Raw genomic sequence first — 21,908 nt, 5'->3', positions numbered from 1 at the left:
TTGGTGGGCATGGCAGGGGAAGGATACTGTAAAATGTCCCTTCCCACCCCACTCCAGGGGAAGGTTACTGCAAAATCCCCATTTCCTCCTGATCAGCTGGGACTTGGGAGGCAGAGAATAGATGGAGGCGGGGCCAGTTGGAATTTTTACTACTGGTTCTCCGAACTACTCAAAATGTCCGCTACCAATTCTTCAGAACTGGTCAGAACCTGCTGAAACCCACCTCTGTGCCAGAGGTGATCCTTTCTCTTGAATGGTGGACTTTCCAGGCCATCTCCAAAGGCTGCCAGTTCAGAGACCCAGGTCTCCTGACACTAACAACCGATGCCAGCCTATTTGGTTAGGGAACTCTCCTCCAGACACGTATGGCTCAGGGTCAGTGGCCTCAGGAGGATCTGAGCCACAACATAAATTGGTTAGAGCTCACGGCGATCCACCTGGCCCTCAGGAAGTTCAAGGATGTGGTCTCAGGCAGTCACATTTTGGCCTTGATGGACAATGTGGCCACCAAGGTCCACATCAACTGCCTAGGAGTGACCCACTCCAGGCCTCTCATGCAAGAGGCCAAACAGCTGGGCCTCTGGGCGGAGACTCACCTATTGTCCATCAGGGCAGCACATATTTCAGGCGTGGCAAATGTACAGGAGGACTGGCTCAGCAGAGCTTCGGTCGACCATGCGGAGCAGCACATGCACCCGTCCCTGTTCTGGGAAATGAAGGACTGTTTCGGCCTCCCAGTAGTCAACCTTTTTGCCACCCAAGACAACCTGACATGGGACCTGGCCAAGGCCTTGGATTCCCTTACCAGAGCCCCCTTCGAGCCTTTGAGAATGGCCAGCCTCCACTTCCTTACATGTAAGGTGGCATTTCTGGTGGCCATTACATCAGCCAGGCGGATATCAGAACTGGCGGCTCTATCGGTGAGGAAGGACCTTTGTGTGTTCCATTCTGACAGGGTGGTTTTGTGGCTGGACCCCTCCTTCATCCCCAAGGTGAACACTTGATTCCACAGGGCTCAGGAACTGGTGTTGCCAAACTTCTGTCCTGAACCAGTCCACCACTTGGAACATAGGTGGCACACCTTGGACGTGAGGAGGGCCCTCTGCATTTACATCAAAAGGACTTCCTCCCTATGGAGGACAGAATCCCTGCTTGTCTCTTTCCAGCTGGGCAACAGGGTCACCCCCCCAACCTTGGGACAATGGATTAGGGTGTGTATTGCCAAGGCCTATGAGATCCAGGCCTTGTCGTTGCCTAAGTGAGTAACCACCCATTCTACCAGAAGTGCAGCCACAACTGCGGTGTGGGCAACACAGGACTATAGAGGAGGTCTGTCGAGCGGCCATCTGGTCCTCTCCATCCCCTTTTATCCGCCACTATAAACTGGACACTTATGCCTTGGCTGAGGCGGCCTTTGGTAGTCGAGTACTTCAGCGTGTCCACATGGAGCAGGGGACTTCAGACCACACTGCAACCTACCCATAGGACAGCCAGCTTTGGTATATCCGATTCCTGGATGCTATCTCCACCACTATGGAGAAGGGGCATTGCTCTTACCTGATACACTCCTTCTCATTGAGGTGGAGATAGCATCCAGCCCCATCCAGATTGGCGTCCGGTCCTGGGCCTATGAGGGCATACGATTATAGCATAGCACGTCAGTTTGCATTGACGCCTTCATCAAAAAGCTGGGGACGCAAGCAGAGGAGGTGTGTCATCACAACTTACAGACTCAGTCCAATTAGCTGACAGACAGAGTTAACCCATTCCTGGATGCTATCTCCACCTCAACAAGAAGGAGCTTATCAGGTAAGACCAACGCCCCATCTCATTGAGAAGTTGATTCAGATGACTGAAATCTTGTCTCAGCTCAACCAAACTGAAATCCATAGGGAAGTGTTATAAGCCTAGGATTAAAAAAAAAATAGGTATGGTTTTCAGTTGTATCTTATTGTTTCATCATAAAATCGTAGATGTTCTTGTCTCAACCAAGTTCCACTGAACTGAAGAGCTTATCTGTACTGTCCAATTATTCTCTCACCAGAATGGGTAGGTAACCATTTTTGGAGGGCAAAACCAGAAATGGTTTTTCCTCTACTTGCAAAGATGCTTCTTCCTGTTAATGTTATATACGTTAACGTAAAGCACTCCTGTCTGTTTGGGGTATAACATTTCAGCTTTACTGAAGGCTAATTTCATTGGTTACCTTGCAGACGAAGGACCAGTGCTTGTTATGAACTTTAAAAGGTTTGACACTTCCTTTTTCTCAGCAGAACTGGAACAGAGGTACCTTGAGAAATAGTTTTGCTGGAATGGCTACTGGCTTTAGAAAAACCTTGTGTGTAGGGGGTTGCCTAGCTCAGCGATATGTATTGATACATATTTCTTTCTTCACACATTTCTTTGAAAATGTTGAAAAGGCAATTTATTGAGTCCTAATGAAACATCTGATCACGTCCTATATTACAGAAGATGTCTGGCATGAATCTATATTAATCTTCCTGTCTTTTCTTCTTTCATATTAAAACAGACTCTTCAAATGTTTCATCCGAAAACAGGAGCAATCACTATCTAGCAATTTTGCTTCCCCATCCCCTTTACATGGTAGTAATTGAAAAATATCTCATAAATGACTTCTTCAGAATCAATCCCCTTCTTCGTATTACACTTGGATAGGTTGAGTTCTTTTAAAAAAAAAATGAACCACATGTACATCAAGTAAAAAATGCATATTCTCTATATTTATTTGTGACTGCAATCTTGAAAGGCAGAATTCGTTCCCATCAGATGTTACTCATGCAGTTCTGCTAGAAGTATCTGTGGCAATCTTAAGACACATTATTGGGTAACTTATCTAAAATCATATTAAAGTCAGAAGCAAAATCAGAGTTACAGCCATTTGCTTTCTTTGCTGACTTTGGGAGGCAGGATTATCTATTTGGTTCACTGCAGAAGTCCAAACATTGATAACATAATTGATAATAGTAGTTTCCTGTTATTGCCCAGTAAATGTTTTTTGGGAAAAAAACCTGTCTCCCACAGAATGCCAAGCAGGAATTTCCAACTGCTTCACCATTTTCACTGATATGCCAGGAACTAACAAACTCTGTAAAATTGTGCTTATCAAATATTAATTATCAATATTTTCATATTTCTGCATAGGAAGAATTTAGAATGAACAATATTACCTTTTATGCCTTTTGGCATAACAAAATAATATTTCAATTAATAGTTTTACCTATGTGTCTTTATAGTGCCTTCCTGCATTCTCCCATATTTTATTTCAGAACTGTTAGAAGCACTAGGCAAATAAAGGGAATATTAAGCAGTAAAAATACTTCTAGTCATATGATTTTTCTCTTCCACTTATTCCATCATTTGCCTATCAGGAAGTGTCCAGTGGTGGGTTTCTACCGGTTCGCCCCGATTCGGGCGAACCAGTAATGGCAGCGTCGGGAGGCTCCACCCACCCGCCCGGACGTCATCACAGACGTGCCTCATGCAAGCAAAGCAAGCGCGCGCACGCATGCTCACAGTTCCGAACCGGTAGCCAAGGTAAGTGGAACCCACTACTGGAAGTGTCATCTTTCTTTAACCAATAGGCTGTCATAATAAGAATGTGAAATTTCTCAGTTGATCTGCTCCAACATAGTGCTACTTGCAAATTCAAGATATGTTATTTCCATTTATGTTATTAACATAAAGCAAATTGCAATTTTGAATTTGCAATTCACAAATTGTGAATACACTGAGTTTACATTTTCTCCTCCCCTCTGGAATCTGTTGGAGCATTTACAACTTCTGGAGTGGAACAACTTGCCTCCAGAAGTTGTAAATGCGCCAACACTGGAAGTTTTTAAGAAGAGATTAGATAACCATTTGTGTGAAGTGGTGTAGGGTTTCCTGCCTAAGCAGGGAGTTGGACTAGAAGACCTCTAAGGTCCCTTCCAACTCTGTTATTCTATTCTATTCTATTCTATCTTTCTGAGTTTTCCAGAAGATTCAGAGCGGTGGTATTTCCTAGCATTTTCACCAGTTTTGAGGTCTGTTCTTCCTGCCTGAGGGAGCATTTCCCCTCCCTTCATGGAGAGGAGGGGAAATCCCTCAGCACACTAGGAAAATGGACCTCAAATCCAAATGCCTTGGACATTCCCAGAGCCGATGACCTTGGGGATGGAACTGTCTCAGGCTTCAAGGTGGCACACTTGCATTCCAGGGGTTTCCCTCCCAAACCATCCTCACATTCTGATGCCTTCCCTCCCTCCTTCCATTATTTTTTTCTAGTTGCGAGCAGGCTGCATACTGAGTCAACCAGATGTGCTTTCCAGGCCATAAAGCACCCATTCCAAGGCCATTATGACTGCTTGAATAACCAGTTATAAATCAAGGACTACATGTGTACATAGTACCACACAGATCAGACAGGAAACACAAGCAGCTAAATTAATTCTACTTTCTTGCAAAGTTACACTAACAGAATCATGCAAGTTTGAAAGTAAAATTCTTTCACTTTTATTGACTGAGTAAAAAGGAAGGATCCTTTCTGTCTGGTGTACAGCTGCAGGTTTGCTGTCTCTTATCTGACTGTTCCCTAGTCAACATCTCCTCGCCCCTTCTCCCAAGGTCTTTCCCACATACAGTGGTGGGTTTCACATATTCTTACCAGCAGTTCACCACGCGTGTGCACGCTCGCTTTGCACACGCGTGCCTTCCGCACATGTGTCCGGACTTCCGTGCATGCACTTTTCTCATGTGCCTTCTGCGGATGTGCCCAGCCTCAAAAACATGGCTAAATAGGATGGTATTACACCGGGACGGATGGGCAGGTAGGCGGGCCCACCTGTAGTTGCCACTACTGGTTCGCCGGAACTGGTCTGAACCGGCTGAATACACCACTGCCACATACCAATAGGTGTATACAGGATAGTTGAGTAGTTCTAATCTCTCTTAACAACCAGTAATACGACAATAGATTTTCAGTCTCGGTCTCTTTGTGATATCAGTGCGCTAAGTCAATGGAAGCCAAAGAAACATCATTTTTCCCTCTCTACATTGTTCATTCCATTCTGATGCAAGAACAGAACAGCCATGCGCTGTAATTTCAGAGAAGATTATAGATATCCATATATCTCTGTGGGGTTTCTATGTTGATTTTTTTTTCATTTATTCCCTATTTCACCCCCTGAAATTCTTAAGTGAAAAGGTTTAACTGAATAATTCAGGAATTCGGATTTTTAAAAAAAGAGTGGATGTGGAGTGGATATGTTTGGGAGGAATAAATAAACATACTGAAAAGCTCTCTAGATGTTTGTTTTAATGATTAAAATGGTGGCTTGGTCTTTATTCTTCCTAAAAGGAATGGAGAAAATGAACCATAGCAGTATCACAGGTTGGGGAAAAAAGAAGTGTAACTTCTATCACAGTAACAATAGCTTAATATAAAATACGAGAACCATATATCATAAGGGTGACAAGAAAACAGAATTTGTGCAGGGGAAAAAAAAAAGGAATCTGATATCCTGCAGAGAGGTCAGACAAAAGTATCAGAAATGATGGAATCTGAAGAATATATGCTGACACTTTTCAGTCCCACAGTACAAGTATATTAAAAGACTGAGGGTGTCACCCCCTCCCAAGTGATGCTTAAATGGAGCCAGGTGGGGAAGATGCTAAATGAAACACCTGTGGTCTTGCCAGCTGAACTAGTCTGAAAGCGGAGATGACGGACAGACGGATGGATATTTATGTGTGTGTACACATGTGTGTGCACCAAGGTAATATAAATGCTCTTGTAAAAGAAATACGGGAGATACCATAAGCTACAAGCACAATATTATTAATATAAGGATGGAGTTTTTAATAAAGAAATATTGGGGACTGTGATATTTCTTATGGCCACAAGATTTCAGAGACAGCTTTCTAAAAGGTACCAATCAATTGTTCATCGTGTGTTTACAGAATCTTAATATTTCTCCAAATTAATGTAAGTTTTAGAAATGGATCAAGCATATAGAGATACATTGAAATTTGGAATATCTTTGTGTTCCTTTAGAGAGCTTTTTAGGTACAAAGTAATTATTTCCACATCAAAAAACCAAAGAGGGATTGATAGCAAGATGATAGATAGATAGATAGATAGATAGATAGATAGATAGATAGATAGATAGATAGACAGACAGACAGACAGACAGACAGACAGACAGACAGACAGACAGACAGAGACTTGCCTATATTTATCAGATATCTTATTGGGGTCTCCACTCTCATTTTTACCATTCCAGTATTCATGTTAGCAAAAGTCCTTTAAGAATTGTATATAATTGACATTTCTTTAAATCTGAATTTTCTCCAAAATTTGTATTATCATCACTTTACTCCCTAATGTGATTTTCCATTACGCACACATGCATACATATCCTTATGTTTTTCAGCTATTACATAAATGGGGTTTGTTTTCGAAAACCTACTCCAAAGTCCCAATGTAATCAGCTGAAATTCTGTTGAAGAATATTTCAAAATATGGGAGAGTTATTGGTTCTGATTAAAATTAAAATAATTATATTGTGGGAAATTCTGATATTTCCATTTTTATATGTTTTAATGTTTAATATTGGGAAGCTTCTTCTTCTTCTTCTTCTTCTTTTTTTTTTTTGTGCTTCCTAGCTTGTTTGATTGCTTATATTTAGGTGTCTGCTTGCTTATCTATTGTACTCCTTTAAGTCTTTGACATTTTCAAAGTAATGTTAAAGTATCAACTTAATTATTATTTGTAAAGAAAGTAAATACAACTATTTTCTACCTAGAAAATGGAAAGTAATGAATCTCAACAAAACATCTTAATCATCATAAATGAATCAGTGTGATGTACAAGATTTTCCACTTCTTTGCTTAAATCTGGGCCCCAGAAGGCAAAGCTGAGGTTTTGTAATTTTAATTCTATTTGATAATAAGATATTACTATCTAATACAGGCAGAATGTATTAACCTCCAGTCATCTGCTGTACTGTGCTTATGGGCCATGGTGTTGTCACTGCTTGACCTTCAACTTTCAATAGTCTCTTTAAGAAAGCTTTTCTTAATTTTGCAAATGGGGTCTGCTGGCAAAATATTCTCCCCATGGATCCCTACTTTCTCATACATGCAGCATTGCTTCAGTTAAAGGGAGAGGCACAAGAATTGGTATGGTTAGCATATTGATTTAAGAAGGCTATGTGTTAAAATTAAGCAAAATTAAAGGCTTTGATTTACAAACATCATAGGGGTCTCATAGGGGTCATTGGGTAAACACATTCAATCTCCTTCTCGGTGCAGAAATCTAGGTTAAAGCATTCCTTACAGATAAGATGTCTATTCTCTATTTGAACATCTACCACTTACCTAAATAATCAGTTGCATGTTAAACTGCTCCTAACATTCAACTAGAATCTGATTTCCTGTAACTTAAATCCATTATTTTGCCTTCTGAATTCTGGAATGAATGGCCTTTTCTGTGATTTCCTTTCAGGTATTTGACAGCTGCTACTACAATCTCCCATCAGTCATCTCTTTTCTAAAGGCTAAAACAGTATTCAGCCTCTTTAGTCTCCTTGTAAGTCTTACTTTTCAGTTCTTCGCTGTATCTTTACTGCCTTTCTCTTCAACTTTTTAAGTTTTTCTCAGTCCTTCTTAAGGTGAAGTATTTAGAGCTGCACACAGTACTTGAAGTAGAGTCTGAGCAAAGGACAATATTATGCAGTAATTGTTTCTCATTATTTTGAAATTAGTCTTCCTGCAGCTTATACTGACATTTTTCTTTGCAGATGTACCACACGCTGCCGACATCAAAAGGAGGACAAAAACCAATCAGATATGCATATCTTAATTGATAAATAAGTCTGGACATTTAAAAATAATACTAATTTGATACCATCTATATTTACTATATTAACTATAATTTTAATAGAAAGATGATATCTAGGATGAGTTTGATCCTAGGTAGTGGCAGATATTTCTCTCTCTGGGCACAATGAGAATATATCTGCTGAACAAAACTCCACATTGGCGACAGGAAGGGCATCCGGCCATTAAACACTCTACTAGCTCCATTCAGTTGCCCAGACTCCACCCCTCAAGGGATTATGGGGTGGTTAAAAGATGATGATGCAATAGAAAGATGATATATTCCAGTACCATATCAAAAAAGACTATGAAGAGGTGATCTGTGTGTTTATCAGTTTTTAGTCTAAGCTTAAGTGCCCAGAGACAGTTTCAAGATCTTTGACTTCTCTTTTTGATACTGGCAACTCACTTAGCAGAAGATGACTTCAAATACTGACTTGCCAGCTACCATACCACCAGATTTGATTTAATCTGTCAGGTCAGGGGCTTCAGATTTCTAGACTGAACATACATGGTTTAAAAATGTGGGAAATTAAATAAGTGCATTTAGTTTTGTTTAGAAACCATATTATGTGTCAACACAATCCAAGGAAATTGTTTTATGTTGCTTTTGGTAGATCAGGGGGGCATGATGGCTCAGCGGTTAAAGACGATGAGCTTTTCAGATGGAAAGCTGACAGCCCAGGTTTGAGACCTGAGCGTCACATGACAGAGTGAGCTCCCGTTACTTACCCCAACTCCTGGCAACCTAGCGGTTTGAAAGCATGTAAATGTAAGTAGATAAATAAGCTGGCAGCTTTGGAAGCCATATTAGCACCAGAAGCTTTCACGCTGCCATAAGCACCATTTAGATGGGAAAGTAACAGCATTCCATGAGCCTCGGCATATAATCATGCTGGCCATATGACCATGGAAGTATCCTCGGACAACACTGGCTCTTTCGGCTAAGAAAAGGAGATGAGCACAGTTCCCTAGAGTCAGAAATGACAGGATAGGGGAAACCTTTTCTAATGAAATGTCAGGATGTTCTCTGATGTGATGCTTTGAGAGAGCAACCTCTGCCTATATGGCATATGGCCTCTCAAAACAACTCTTGTTCCAGACCACTGCATCTGTCCAATCTCATGACCCGGAACAAGCAGTCCCAGTACACCAGCCAATTCAGCAGGTGTGGTGATTTTTCTTAAGCATGTTCTGATTTGTCACTAACAGGCAGATAAAATAAAACTCTTTCATCTGGGTACATTTGATCTTAAATGCTGTAGTTAAAGAACCCTAAAGTTACCTTATGATTCTTGACGAATGTATCTTTTCTTTTTATGTACACTGAGAGTATATGCACCAAAGACAAATTCCTTGTGTGTCCAATCACACTTGGCCAATAAAGAACTATATCTATTTATCTATCTATCTAAAATAGGTCCCATTTTTATTTGACCTCACCTATTGACATAGTGGGTAGCTATGCTTAATACCCATTTATTGTGAGACAAAAAGTCACATCTGGCTGCAAAATGGTAAGGGAAAAAGTCAACATTGGGAAAGGCTCTGCTGTGGACTAGCATGCAGGAAATCCTTGGTTTCTCCAGGGCTATTTTGGTACTGACTTCACTAGGAGCTTAGAACATATAACATAGACAAATATGGTTAGAAGGGTCTGTTGAGTATTGAATGACAATTCAAACGGACCAATTAGAAGTGAGTAAATAGAGCGGGAGATTTAGAAGCACGTCAATGGCTGAAGCCGCGGACAGCTCCCTTTAAAAGCGGCTGCTGCGGCTAGGAAATCCATTGCTGTACTGGAGCTAATAAAGAGCTGTAACTGAAGTCCGTGTTCTGTGTCCTTCCTGCGCCCACTACCCCTTGCTCAAGCAAATGACCTTATACCATTCCAGACAAACAGCTGTCCAATCTCTTTTAGTGATGGAACACCCACAACTTCTGGAGGCACGCTGTTCCACTGATTAATTATTCTCCCTGTCACGAAATTTCTCCTTAGTTCTAGCTTGGATCTCTCTTTAATAATCTTCCACCTCTTATTTCTTGTCTTGCTTAAGACAGTCAACATTCTCCTTCCCTCTCTTCTGCCTCTTGCTGAGAAAGAAAAACCTGTTTTGGCCAGGCTCAAACAAACACAAAATTTTCTCATGGAAAACTATCTGGAAGGCCTTAAAATTTAAGTGCCAAGAATAGAAACTTCTATCTACAGTACTACCAGGAATAAAGAGCTTACTGCAGATAATAAAGCTGTATTTAAAACGGTCTCTGCCAGCCTGCAAGACTGAGAATTGGAAAACAGGATTATTCCATGAACAATACTAAAGACTTGCTGCTTTTGATTTCCTCCTCTCCCTATAGTATATCCATACCGGCTCATCATTATTAAGAATTTTGTAACATTAAGAATTGATGTCTGAGCTTTTCTTCTCGCTTTCCCGTCTGTTTCCTTTTATGTTGTCTTCTGTATTGAAAGAATATTGGCCAGGATTATAATGATTGATGTATAAGCCCCCCCAGGAGCTTTTTCAGTCGAAGAGAAGAGTAAAAACATTTTATAATCATTTTTGTTAATAAATAAATGAAAGCTGTGCAAAAGCATGTGAAAAGAAGACAGTAGCACTCCTGAGTAACTTTTACCCTATAATAATATCTAACATTATTTGCTTGAATGAATACAGATTCATTATAATTATACAATATTATTGAATTTTAAGCAGAAATAACTACTGTGCATGGAAAGAGATAAAAAGTCTTGAAGGTTCTAAGCCTATTATGAAGGAAAGAAAGGGAAAAAAAGATTATGTAATAAAATACAGGAGAAAATGGGCAGAGTGAACAATTTCTTTCTTTCAGCTACAGAAGTGTGCCAAGTAAAAAATGTCACCCATCATATTTATGGCATTCATTAAGTGATTTGGGGCAAAAGAATTCTGCCAAGGACAAAATAAAATAAAATTAAAAAAAAAAGCATCTTGGCAAGATTAACAGAGTAAATATAATACTGTTGTGTTGAAAAAGAAAGATGGAGCAAGAGCAGCAGTGTACTTCATGTATGCCAACTGGCCAGCTGAAAAGTGCAATCCTAAACTTCTTTATTGCTTTTCACATAGATCAGTGAGACTAACTCATTGCAAGTGTCTATGTAGAAGTTATGTTTCGGGGGTACACGAATGCAATAATTACTGGTTTTGCTTATGCCAGCATGGAGGAAGATAGAAAGTGGTTTTTTTAAAAAAATATATATTTCTGTTTTTGGGGGAAGCATAATATAAAAGAGTTTTTCTTTCTGATTTTAATGGGGAGAACATAAGCAATTCCAGTTCTTAATCTGGTTAGGTCCTTCCATTGTAGAGATGTAATTAGGAAATGGGGTCGGGGGAGGGGGGGAATAATTAAAAGCTGCCTGACAATGATTCTTACATTTTTAAAAGGTAAAAAGCAGCAAAAGACAAAGGGAACTGGATATGGACATGACAAACCACAATATATCCAACAGGAGCTAAAAATTACTTTATTTCTTTTTTTTTTTTTAAATAATCTTTATTTACATTTTTAATTAAAAAAAAGGAAGACAACACACCATATAAATAACATACAGAACAACACAACAAAAAAAACAAGCATACCTATAAGTAGTACTGTTAGGATATGGTTTGAGCCTAACTAGTTGTCCAGGCAATATATGTGTACTGTAACTTTAATCTGTAAATGTATTATGTTACTTTTTTAGTTTTTAATTGTTTTAATTGTTTAGTTTTAATTTGTTAATGGGTTTTAATTCGCATTGTTTTAATTCGGGCCAAAGTATATAATTCTTTTAATTAATTTTAAATTTTGTATTGTTATGTATTTTAGTTCTGGCTGTGCACCGCCCTGAGTCCACTAGGAGAAGGGCGGTATATAAATTGAATAAAATAAATAAATAAATAAATAAATAAATAAATAAATAAATAAATAAATAAAGGTATTCATTGTAATGCTGAGTCATGCTGTAATTAGGTAATGACTGGTTGTGAGCGTATTTAAGCAAGGTATTGTAACGTATTCAGTTTGATGATGATGAGATGATGAAGCTGATATGATATGCTACCATTGAGAGGAGTTGCTATCTGTTAATCATCGTTTGACGGATCTGCTACCATCGTGGTTTGTGAACCAAAGTGAGTTTGTTATTCTAACCAACTAATGTTTGTTTGGTAAGAAGATATCTGTAACTACTGGACTGATTTACTGGCAAAGACTTGGAATTTGTTTAAAGACTATGAGACTGTTTTTCTACTATAAAGTAAGCTTTTGATAAACCAGTTTGCATATCTCTTATTCATTGCTCTCAGCAACGTTTCCTTGTGCATTTACTCTGCTGGTTGGTAACACAACACCAATATCCTTAACAAGTATCTTAATAACCTAGTATTCAGTACAGTATATCTATATTATATTCCGGGAGAGACAGAACAACTTGTATACCTTTATATATCAAATTTTGGGTATTCAATCCATTTAGAAAAATGGCAAGAGATCTGGTGGGGGAATATGAAATTAGTAGTTTCTACAGCATATAAAGAAAACATCTACAAGATGATATACAGGTGGCATCTCCCCCCGATAGACTAGCTAAAATGTTCACTGGACAGTCTGCTGAATGCTGGAAGTGTGGGTTTGAGCGTGGCAACTACTACCATCAGTGGTGGACGTGCCTGAAAGCAGTAAAATTCTGGGGGGAAATAAAAAAATGGCTTAATGAGATTTTAAATCAAAGGATTGAATGGCGACCAGAGACATGCCTGCTTGGCTCCAAACTGGAAAATATTAAAAAAGACTCATGGTATTTTGCATTACACATTATCACAGCGCGAGACTAAATACAAATCAACCGCCAAGGGGGTACCCATTCCAGATCCCTCATGAAAGAGGCCGAACAACTGGGCCTCTGGGTGGAGAGATACCTTCTGTCCCTAAAGGCAGAACACATTTTGGGGGTCAACAACGTGCAGGTGGACTGCCTCAGCAGGGTGACAGTGGACCATTTCAGAACTGACAGATTGCTTCAGCGTTCCAGTCCTGGATATCCAAGCTGGCAGCCCTTTCTATTAGGAAGGACCTATGTATATTCGACCTTGACAGGGTGGTCCTGCGATTAGACCCCTCCTTCATTCCCAAGGTGAATTCCTGGTTCCATAGGGCCCAGGAACTGATATCACCTGATTTCTGCCCGGGGCCAAAACTCTGGAAAAGAAGTGGCACACCTTGGATGTTAGGAGGGCTCTCTGCATTTATATTAAGAGGACTTCCTCCCTCAGGAGGACAGAGTCCTTGTTTGTTTGTTTCCAGACCTTTACTCTGGGCAACAGGGTCACTCCATTGACAGTGGGATGGTGGATTCGGGCATGCATGGCCAAGCCTACAAGCTTCAGGCTCTTCCAGTGCCTCAGAGTGTGATGGCCCATTCCACCAGAAGTGCGGCCACGACAGCAGCGTGGGTGACACAGGCCTTTATAGAGAAGGTCTGTCAAGCAGCGGTATGGTCCTCTCCTTCCCCTTTCATCAGACACTACAAATTGGACACCTTTACTTCGGCTGAGGCGGCCTTTGGCAAGTGAGTCCCCCAGAGGGTCCACACTGATCAGAGAACTGAGGACCAGACTGTTTTCCACCCATAGGACTGGCTGGCTTTGGTAAGTCCCATTCCTGGATTCTCTCTCCTCAGCGCAATGGAGAAGGGGCATTGGTCCTACCTGACACACTCCTTCTCATGGTGCTGAGAGAGAGAATCCAGCCCCACCCTGGCTAATATCTGGTCCACAGTCCTGGAAGGGCTCATGTTTTCACAGATCACAAGCCTTATCATCGCTATGCCTTTGCAGAACTGGGAGGTCACCAGACAAGGGAGGCATCACCAAAAAAGATGACAGGCTCAGTCTCCAGGCAGACGAGAAGAGCAACACCCATTTCTGGATTCTCTCTCTGGGCGCCATGAGAAGGAGGATCAATGCCCCTTCCACACATTCTCTCCTTCCCTCCTTATTCCATCAAAGAGCTTTGCAAGCAAATGTGACCACTATCTTTTAAAGGAGATATTTCAATTTTTTCTCTCCAGGGGTGGACTTGCTCATGCTGTCATGCAAGGAGGCATCCTGAAAAATTCCTGGGACACCCTCCAGGGACAGAGGCTATCTAAAAAATTAAGAAACCTCTTTTTGAGTCAGAATTCAAATTATAGTCCTGTTAGTAGATCTAAAGAAAAGTCAAGGGTAATTACATTCCTACTACCTGAAATGTGAGGTGTCAGATTGATACAGATGGTAATGTAAATAATTATAGGCACTCTCTGCCTGAAAAGTTGGCTCAGCTTTTCTTGTCCTCCAAGGTGACATTCATCAGTTTCTCTTTTTCTGACAACTTATGGACCCAAGAATTTCCCCCTGCTTTCCAAATCTCCTTGGAAAAAGAAAGATACTTACAATGTGATCTAAGAAAGAAACTTTGAAATAGCATATAAAACATTTTTAACATCTTTATTTTAATTTTGGCCTTAATTCTGTCTTTATTTCTGTTTCTTTAATTGTGCTTTTTGTACTTCTGTATGTTTTAGTTGTAAACTGCCCAGAGCAGGGGTGGGTTCTAAAATTTTTTACTACCGGTTCTGTGGGCCTGGCTTATTTTGTGGGCATGGCTTGATGGTCATGTGACAATTCTTTAGGATTTAGCAGAGGTACTGGTCTACCAGGCTTTTAACTGGTAGACCGGTAGCCCCAGACCCCCTTGGGATCAACCTACAGCCCTCCCCTGCCTCCTAAGGCGGTGGAGCTTGGGGGGGGGGAGAGATGCTTTTCAAGAAGTCACGAGGGCTGAGAGCTGGTTTCTGTCCCACAAGTAAGTAAGAAAATATAAAATTGACAATGAATACAGCAATAGAGAGGGATGAAGGAAGGAGAAGAGAGAGGGAAGGAAGAGAAGGGAGGAAGGAAGGGAAGGGAAATTAGAGTAGGAGTGAGGGTAAGAGAGGAGGAGAAGGAGAAAGGAAGAGGAAGTAGGGAGGAGAAGAAGAGGGGGGAAGAGAAAGTAAGAAGGAAAGAAAAGAGAGAGGTGATAGGTTTGAGGAGAAAGATTGCTGTACAATAAAAAAGATAAAAGGGAAGAAAACCAACCCCAAACAAATATAAAGATATTAAGATAAAGAATGAATTGTTAAACTTTAAAGAATAAAAGAGAACCAATATGAATAAATAGCAATAATTAGAAACACACATACAAAAAAAAACCAATGTATTTTCTTTGAACAGAGTATTTGGCCGGTTCACAAATTTAAACTGTTTAGTCATTTCAATTGAATTTACAATTTCTATATTTCCTTTTTGCTATATTTATTCCTCATCTCTTTTTTTTTTAAACAGTACTACCCTTCATCCTCATCTCTAATCTTAATCAAATTCAATTTTTCCCTTGTATTCTATATTATACCCCTTCCCATTGTCATCTATTTTTATATCCATCCTCACATTGGTTAATTATGTAATATTACAGTTGTTTAATAAAAATTCAACATTTTAAAATAAATCAATTGGTTATATAACTATCTTTTTTGTATATTAATCAATATGAACATGAATATTCCAATTTCTTACAAATCAATTAATTATATTTACCAATAATAATAAACCAAATAATTTCCCCCATATATTCCTCCAAACCACAACTTAGCCATTTCTGCTTTCAACACAATATACAATTAATAGTATCTCAATTATTATTATTCCCTAGTTAAATAGAGCTTTTTTTTCTTTTGTGTTTTAAAATCTTGAACTCTCCTCTTTTGCCCTAAATTTCCCATTGTTTGCACCTACCTTTTTTGGTGAGGAAAAAGAAAAGAAATCTGCCTCTGCCTAATTTTCCAACATTGCAGCAAACAGCAAAGCCAACAGCCTGCTTTACTTTCAGTTTCATTTTTTCAGCATAGCTAGGGGGAAAAAAAACTGCGCCAGCACTCTTTGCAGCAAGCAGCAGAGCCCTGTGCAAAACAGCTGAGAGCAAATCAGCTGGGAGTCGGGAGGCCGATCTAATCAACTGGCTAATTAGCCTATGCTGAAGCTGAAAGGAGTTGTTTTTTCTTGCTGTTTGCTTGTAAGGAGGTAACTGCACAGGCCAAAGGGTGGGGGCCACCCTCCTTGCCACTTAGTGTCCCCCTGCCTCTAGCGCCCTCCTGCCGCCTCCCTTGCCTCTTACCGCCTCCCAGGGGGCGGTACCTCCCACTTTGGGAACCACTGGTCTACTCATTTGTTTTCTTTTAACACTGATCAGCTGTAGGGCGGCCCTTTGAAGCCCCACAGCAAGAGTTTAAACAGTTTTTTCCCCTCTAGCCGATCAGCTGGGACTCAGGAGGCAGCAATAGATTGGGGGTGGGGCCCAATAAAAGGTAAGAATAACATGGGGGGGCAGGGGGGCAGAACCGGTTTGGTGACATCATATGGTCACTGCTACCGGCTCGGTTGAACCGGGAGGAACCCACCACTGGCCCAGCGTCACTTCGGTGAAATGGACAATACAGAAATTTGATAAATAAGCAAATTTGATAAATAAAAAGATTTACCTAATCCTTCTACTATCAGAATATTGATGCTTTGTTCCCTTGCTCCTTTCCTACCCAGTTTGATCTGCTGCTATTTAATTGCTATTTTGGTCTTTGTATCTTCTTTTTTAATTCATGTCAGATTCCAGCCAATCATGCATCTTAAACGTACAGTACTATCTTGGTACTGAACTGCTTTGAAACTCATCAAATTTGGTATGCAATGTATTTTGATGCAAATGTTTTGTCCTGGTACTCATCGTTTGTTTGGTACTCAACAAACAAGCTAGAATCTGTTGATGTTGGCTGCCTTGTCACTCACTACATTATTCCTTATGGGAAAAATGTTTGGTACTTACCATTTTTGATAATTATCACACCTCCTGGAACCAATTAACAATGAGCACTGAGGTACCATTGTATTTAATTGGCTTTGGGGGGAGTGTGCTCAGCAACACAGCAAAAAGCTAGACCTTCAGTGTATACATATCCCTTAGAACAAGCATAGTCAAATGTCAGGGAATTGCACATTTGGTGTCCAAATGGAGTCAGAGACGCTGGCACAAACTTGTAGTTTTATATAAATAAATATATTTTGCAATTACTGTTATGTAAAATGTCTAACTTGTCTATATCTTATCTGTATCCCTACCTCCTTACAGTTCTGCAAGGGTTAACAATATCACACACCCACTCATTTTCATAATCCTACCTTATTCCTGACTCCTACCCTTGGGTATAAAAGGACTCACCCTGAGGCGATCTGTTTAGTTCCAGTTGTGTATCTGTAAAAGATAAACAGAAGGTCAATAACTATAGACCAAAGGGGCCTAGGATCTATCCAGGTCTAAAATAAAAAACTGAAAATAAAATACTCTTTGCCCTGTGAGTTATTGGGTTAGATCCATCATCCTTAACAATTACATACAAAGCAATTACATACAAAAAATTACATTTACAAAGTAAATCGCTGAACATACAGGGCACACAGAAGAAAAAGGTGGAGGGAAAAATGGAAACTCCCCCTCCATACTAATAGCAACCAATCACGGCAGAGATTACCTCATGCAGGAGCCAGTACTCTGGTATCAATCAACCAACAACTGTGTGTTCTGGCTCACTGCACAACCTCACTGCTCCAGCTACTACGTTTAAATATCTTAACATCGACTTCCATCACTCCACAGAGAAGTGAAATTCAGCAACAATAAAACTAATTTTGGGCACTATTTTGGTTTTGTGAAATAAGTGTGAAATGGAAGTGAGAGGCTTTTAACAGACAAACCTTTACTCTACCCTTGCATTCCTTTCTAAAATGGCAGTTGCATGATTGATACATTTTGTCACTGAACGTTGACAGTACAATGGGAAATTGTGAAATTCAGAAGGTTTTTAAGATAAATTTCGTTTATTTATGCATTACATTTTTATGCTGCCCATCTCCTCTGTCAAGTGACTCTGGGTGGCTTACAAATTATAACACAAGTAGAAAAAATAATTAAAATATCAAAACATTAAAATGCTAGTGATTCACTTCTCAGTGTCTTGTAGTTTTTTTTCCTACCCTTAAAAACCCAGTATAACACAAAAAGGAGTGAAAACCCTGGAATGTTGCCATCCTTCCATTGGAATTTAGAGTTTTCCTGATATGTACAGCATATATGAATATAACTATGAGTATGTAAGTAATCAGGAACTGCTATTTTTTATTTTTCTCAGACTGAGGCATGCTGTATTGCAGTAGAATTTGGTGTCCTCCACTTACCTATTTATTGGACTGGTGATAGGAGTGAGATTTCTGACTTTTCTTAATAGTGAGAACCCCCTCATAAAATTAAAGCCAGAAGACTGACAGCGAAGTACCTTCCTCCCACTCAGACATGACTGAATTACCATGGCCCAAAGCAGAGACTTTTGGATGCTATGGAACACATTGTGGTGAGAGAGAAGTTCCCTGCGCTCCAGCACGAGTCCAAAATCTCGGAAGACTAAACCACTGGTCACCGTGACTGACCCAGATTGGATCCTACTATGTAAAATGCATGGAGACAAACAGATGGGAGCCTAATGAACATCCCTGCCTTGACAATATGAAAGTCCTTAACAGAGTATTTCTGATAGTCATAAAAATGCTTGGCACTTTAGTGTTGGCTGAGTACATCCACAAAGCTGGATTTATTTCAAGAGTTCATTGTAGAACTTCTCAGGGAACCAAATTAACTTAATAAACATTCCCATAATGGCTAAGGCTAAATTATTATTTTTGAAAGAAACTATATAGAAGTGTTTAATCAAATTTGGCCATTGGAAGCCCATTAAGTGGTGACTTAACCAGGTATGACTTGTGGAAAATATTACACTTTGGTTTTCCCGCTTTTTTGCCTTCTTTTTAATGGAAGATTAAAAACAAATGGAAAGTTAAATGAGGAGTGGTTTTCATAATTTATAGTGCCATCAAAGTGCATACATTAGCACCATCAAGAAGTTTGATTTTAATGGCAGACTTATCACTTCTCAGAATAAGATCATTTTAACACCTTGGTGGTTAAAATAAACAAAACAAATAACAACAAAAATCACTTGTAGGTCAATCTGCTTGCTGTCCATTTGAATAGCAAATTACAAATTGTAGCATAAACCAAAAGAATAGGAAAAGAGGAATGAAAATCAAGATATGGCTTATCTATTTGTTTCAAAATATTGTAACACAATCAAAAAGTAGAATAAATAGCAGGCTGTTTAAAGAAATTAAACTGTCGACAAATCTGTGATGTTTTGTATAAGAACAAAAAGATAACTAAGAAAAAAGTTTTTCTTCAATAAATTATATATCTGATTTTCCCCCTCTTTCAACCAAACCATATAGTGTCATTTATCTCCAACGAGTGAAATAGGCATATGTACATGCTACATTCCCCACAGGTGTTGATAATGAGTTTATTATTTTTAATTATAATAATTTCCATATCATGGCCAGAGCCAAATAGCATTTTAACATCTCTGCTTGAAAAAATATGGAAAGTGGAAAAGCTATCATTATAGCTTAGCAAGATAATCAAGTTTCTTTGCTCACATGAGGGGAAAAATCATTATGTGTCTTTTGTGAGGGCTCAATATAAACCAAAATGCAACCTGGGCATGGGGAGGGAAAGTCCTCCAAGGTCAAGTTATTATAAAACACAGCAGGTACAGAATCATGGTTGTGGATCCCTAATGTTTGGAGATACGCACATCACAGTATCTTTACACCAAAGTACAGGTAGAAGTGGGTAATTAATTTCATCTCTATTTCAACATGAGTTGATCTAATTTTGCATTTTGAAATAAAATGCAGATTCAAGTTATTTAATGTTTGCAGTTCTGCCAAAGCAGTTCACCGGCAATAATAACAAAAATGTGTACTAGGGAAAAGTCTTTAAAATGCGTTTGTTCCCAGAAATGTACAGAAGGAAACATTTAGTAAAGTTGTTTGCAAAATGTGTGAAAGTTAGGCAAAAGTGTACTAAAATGAATACATAAGCATAAATAATATAAATATGAGTGCATATTTTTTAAAAAAATATTCCAATTTTTAAAGTTGATTTAAAGAATGAAAAACTGTGAAAAACAGAATTGACAGGTGTGCTCTAGAACAGAAGTAGTGGACAGTTGTGAAGCAGTCATTGATTACATAGACTGGCCCCTACCTCGGTAGGACCAGCTGATAATCATTTGGGCCCAGGATCAAAACAGTATTTGTGTTTTTCTTATTGATATGGAATATTTATATCCACCAAATAAAGGTAGGACTTGAGATGATGGCTTGTTACAGATTGCAGATATAACAATGCTCAACAGTTACTAGGAAAGACAAACAAGATAGTCCTTGTTTAGTGACTGCCTTGTTTAACAACTGTTCAGTTTTAATAGCGAGGTAATGATCCTCACATTTATGATCTTTACAGATCTGTAAAATGAAGAAAAGAAGTAAGATCATAAGCATTATCAATTTCATTTAGCGACCAGTTTGTTTAATAATTGAGTTACCAATCCCAATTGTGGTTGCTAAACAAGGACCTACTTTGCATACCTTCCCCCAGATCTTCAGAAGGAGCAAGATTTCTGCTGTCAACCTCTCTTAAAATCTTGACTCTTCCTTGCTATCTGTCACTCCTTCTTGCATCTTACTGCACCTATTCTGTATCTTTGGCCATGATACTTTAAACACAGGCTGAATGCTCTTTCAAAAGATTGCTAGACTTGCATTTAGAAATAACCCAATAGATATGTAGCAGGTGCCAAGGAGTCATGAGGAACACTTGAAAAATTCCCTTCCCTTAGTGCAGGAGTGTGAAACTCGCGGCCTGTGGGCTGGATGCGTCACGTGCTGGGCACGCCCATCCCTAGTTTAGCAAAGGGGAAAAAAGTTGTGATACGTCACATGTTGACGTGACGACACGAGTTTAACACCTCTGCTTTAGTGCCTGCTACCTATTAAGTCAGGCAGCATGAGAAGCAGCTAAGCCTGCTGTTAAAGGCATAATTATTTGTTTTTTCAAATTTATATATCTTCACATCTCATAATACAAGTGACTCTGGTCAACATACCATGAAGCTTAAAAACAATAAGGCTCACCACTTAGGGCCTCCCAAATGTATCTCCTTAAATGACAGAACCCACAAAATGACTTATCTACTAGATCTAGTAGGGACTAGGATTCTATTCCATCCTATTCCTAGTCCCGAAGAACTCGGGGTGGTGATGGGTGGAGAGCAATTCTGGATCTCGAGAAATTGAACATCCACCTAGTATACAAACAATTCAAGATGCACTCCCTACAGTCCATCCTGGGAGTCATTCGAGAGGGTGATTTATTAACATCTGTGGACCTGACGGAGGCTTACCTACACGTGCCTATTAGTAGTGCCTATCTACTGAAGGCTCCTGAGATTTTATTATGCAGGACATCACTTCCAATACAGGGCCCTACCATTTGGGCTGGCCTCTGCACCCAGGACCTTTACAAAGTTGTTGGCGGCACTGGCAGCACACCTCAGGACAATTCCCATGCGTGTACAGTGCTACCTAGATGACATCCTGATACAATCATCACTTCTTCAGGTGAAAGAGGATCTCCAGACTTGTGGGCCCTTCAGGACCACGGGTTTTTAGTCAACCTTGAGAAGAGTAACTTGGTTCCCACCACTCGCCTATTACATCTCGGCGCAGTGATAGATACCAGGTTATGCGAGGTCTACCTCTCCCAAGAACGTCAGGCCAGTATAGAGGCTTCAGTGAGCATGATTTGGGCAGAACGATCAGTGCCCTTGACTCTCGTCTCGCAGCTCTTGGGAAAGATGATTTCCTGTATTTCGATTGTCCCTTGGGCATGATCGCACACCAGGACCTTGCAGTGTTTTTTTCTGCCATACTAAAGGTCCAGCAGCAGCAATTCCAATACCAAGGTTCAGGTTCCACCAAAGG

Source organism: Pantherophis guttatus, chromosome 1, assembly GCF_059756535.1.
Source record: "Pantherophis guttatus breed Tessera chromosome 1, ASM5975653v1, whole genome shotgun sequence".
NCBI lineage: Eukaryota > Metazoa > Chordata > Lepidosauria > Squamata > Colubridae > Pantherophis > Pantherophis guttatus.
The sequence above is the reverse complement of the archived record's forward strand: the minus strand, read 5'-3'. Positions refer to the sequence as shown.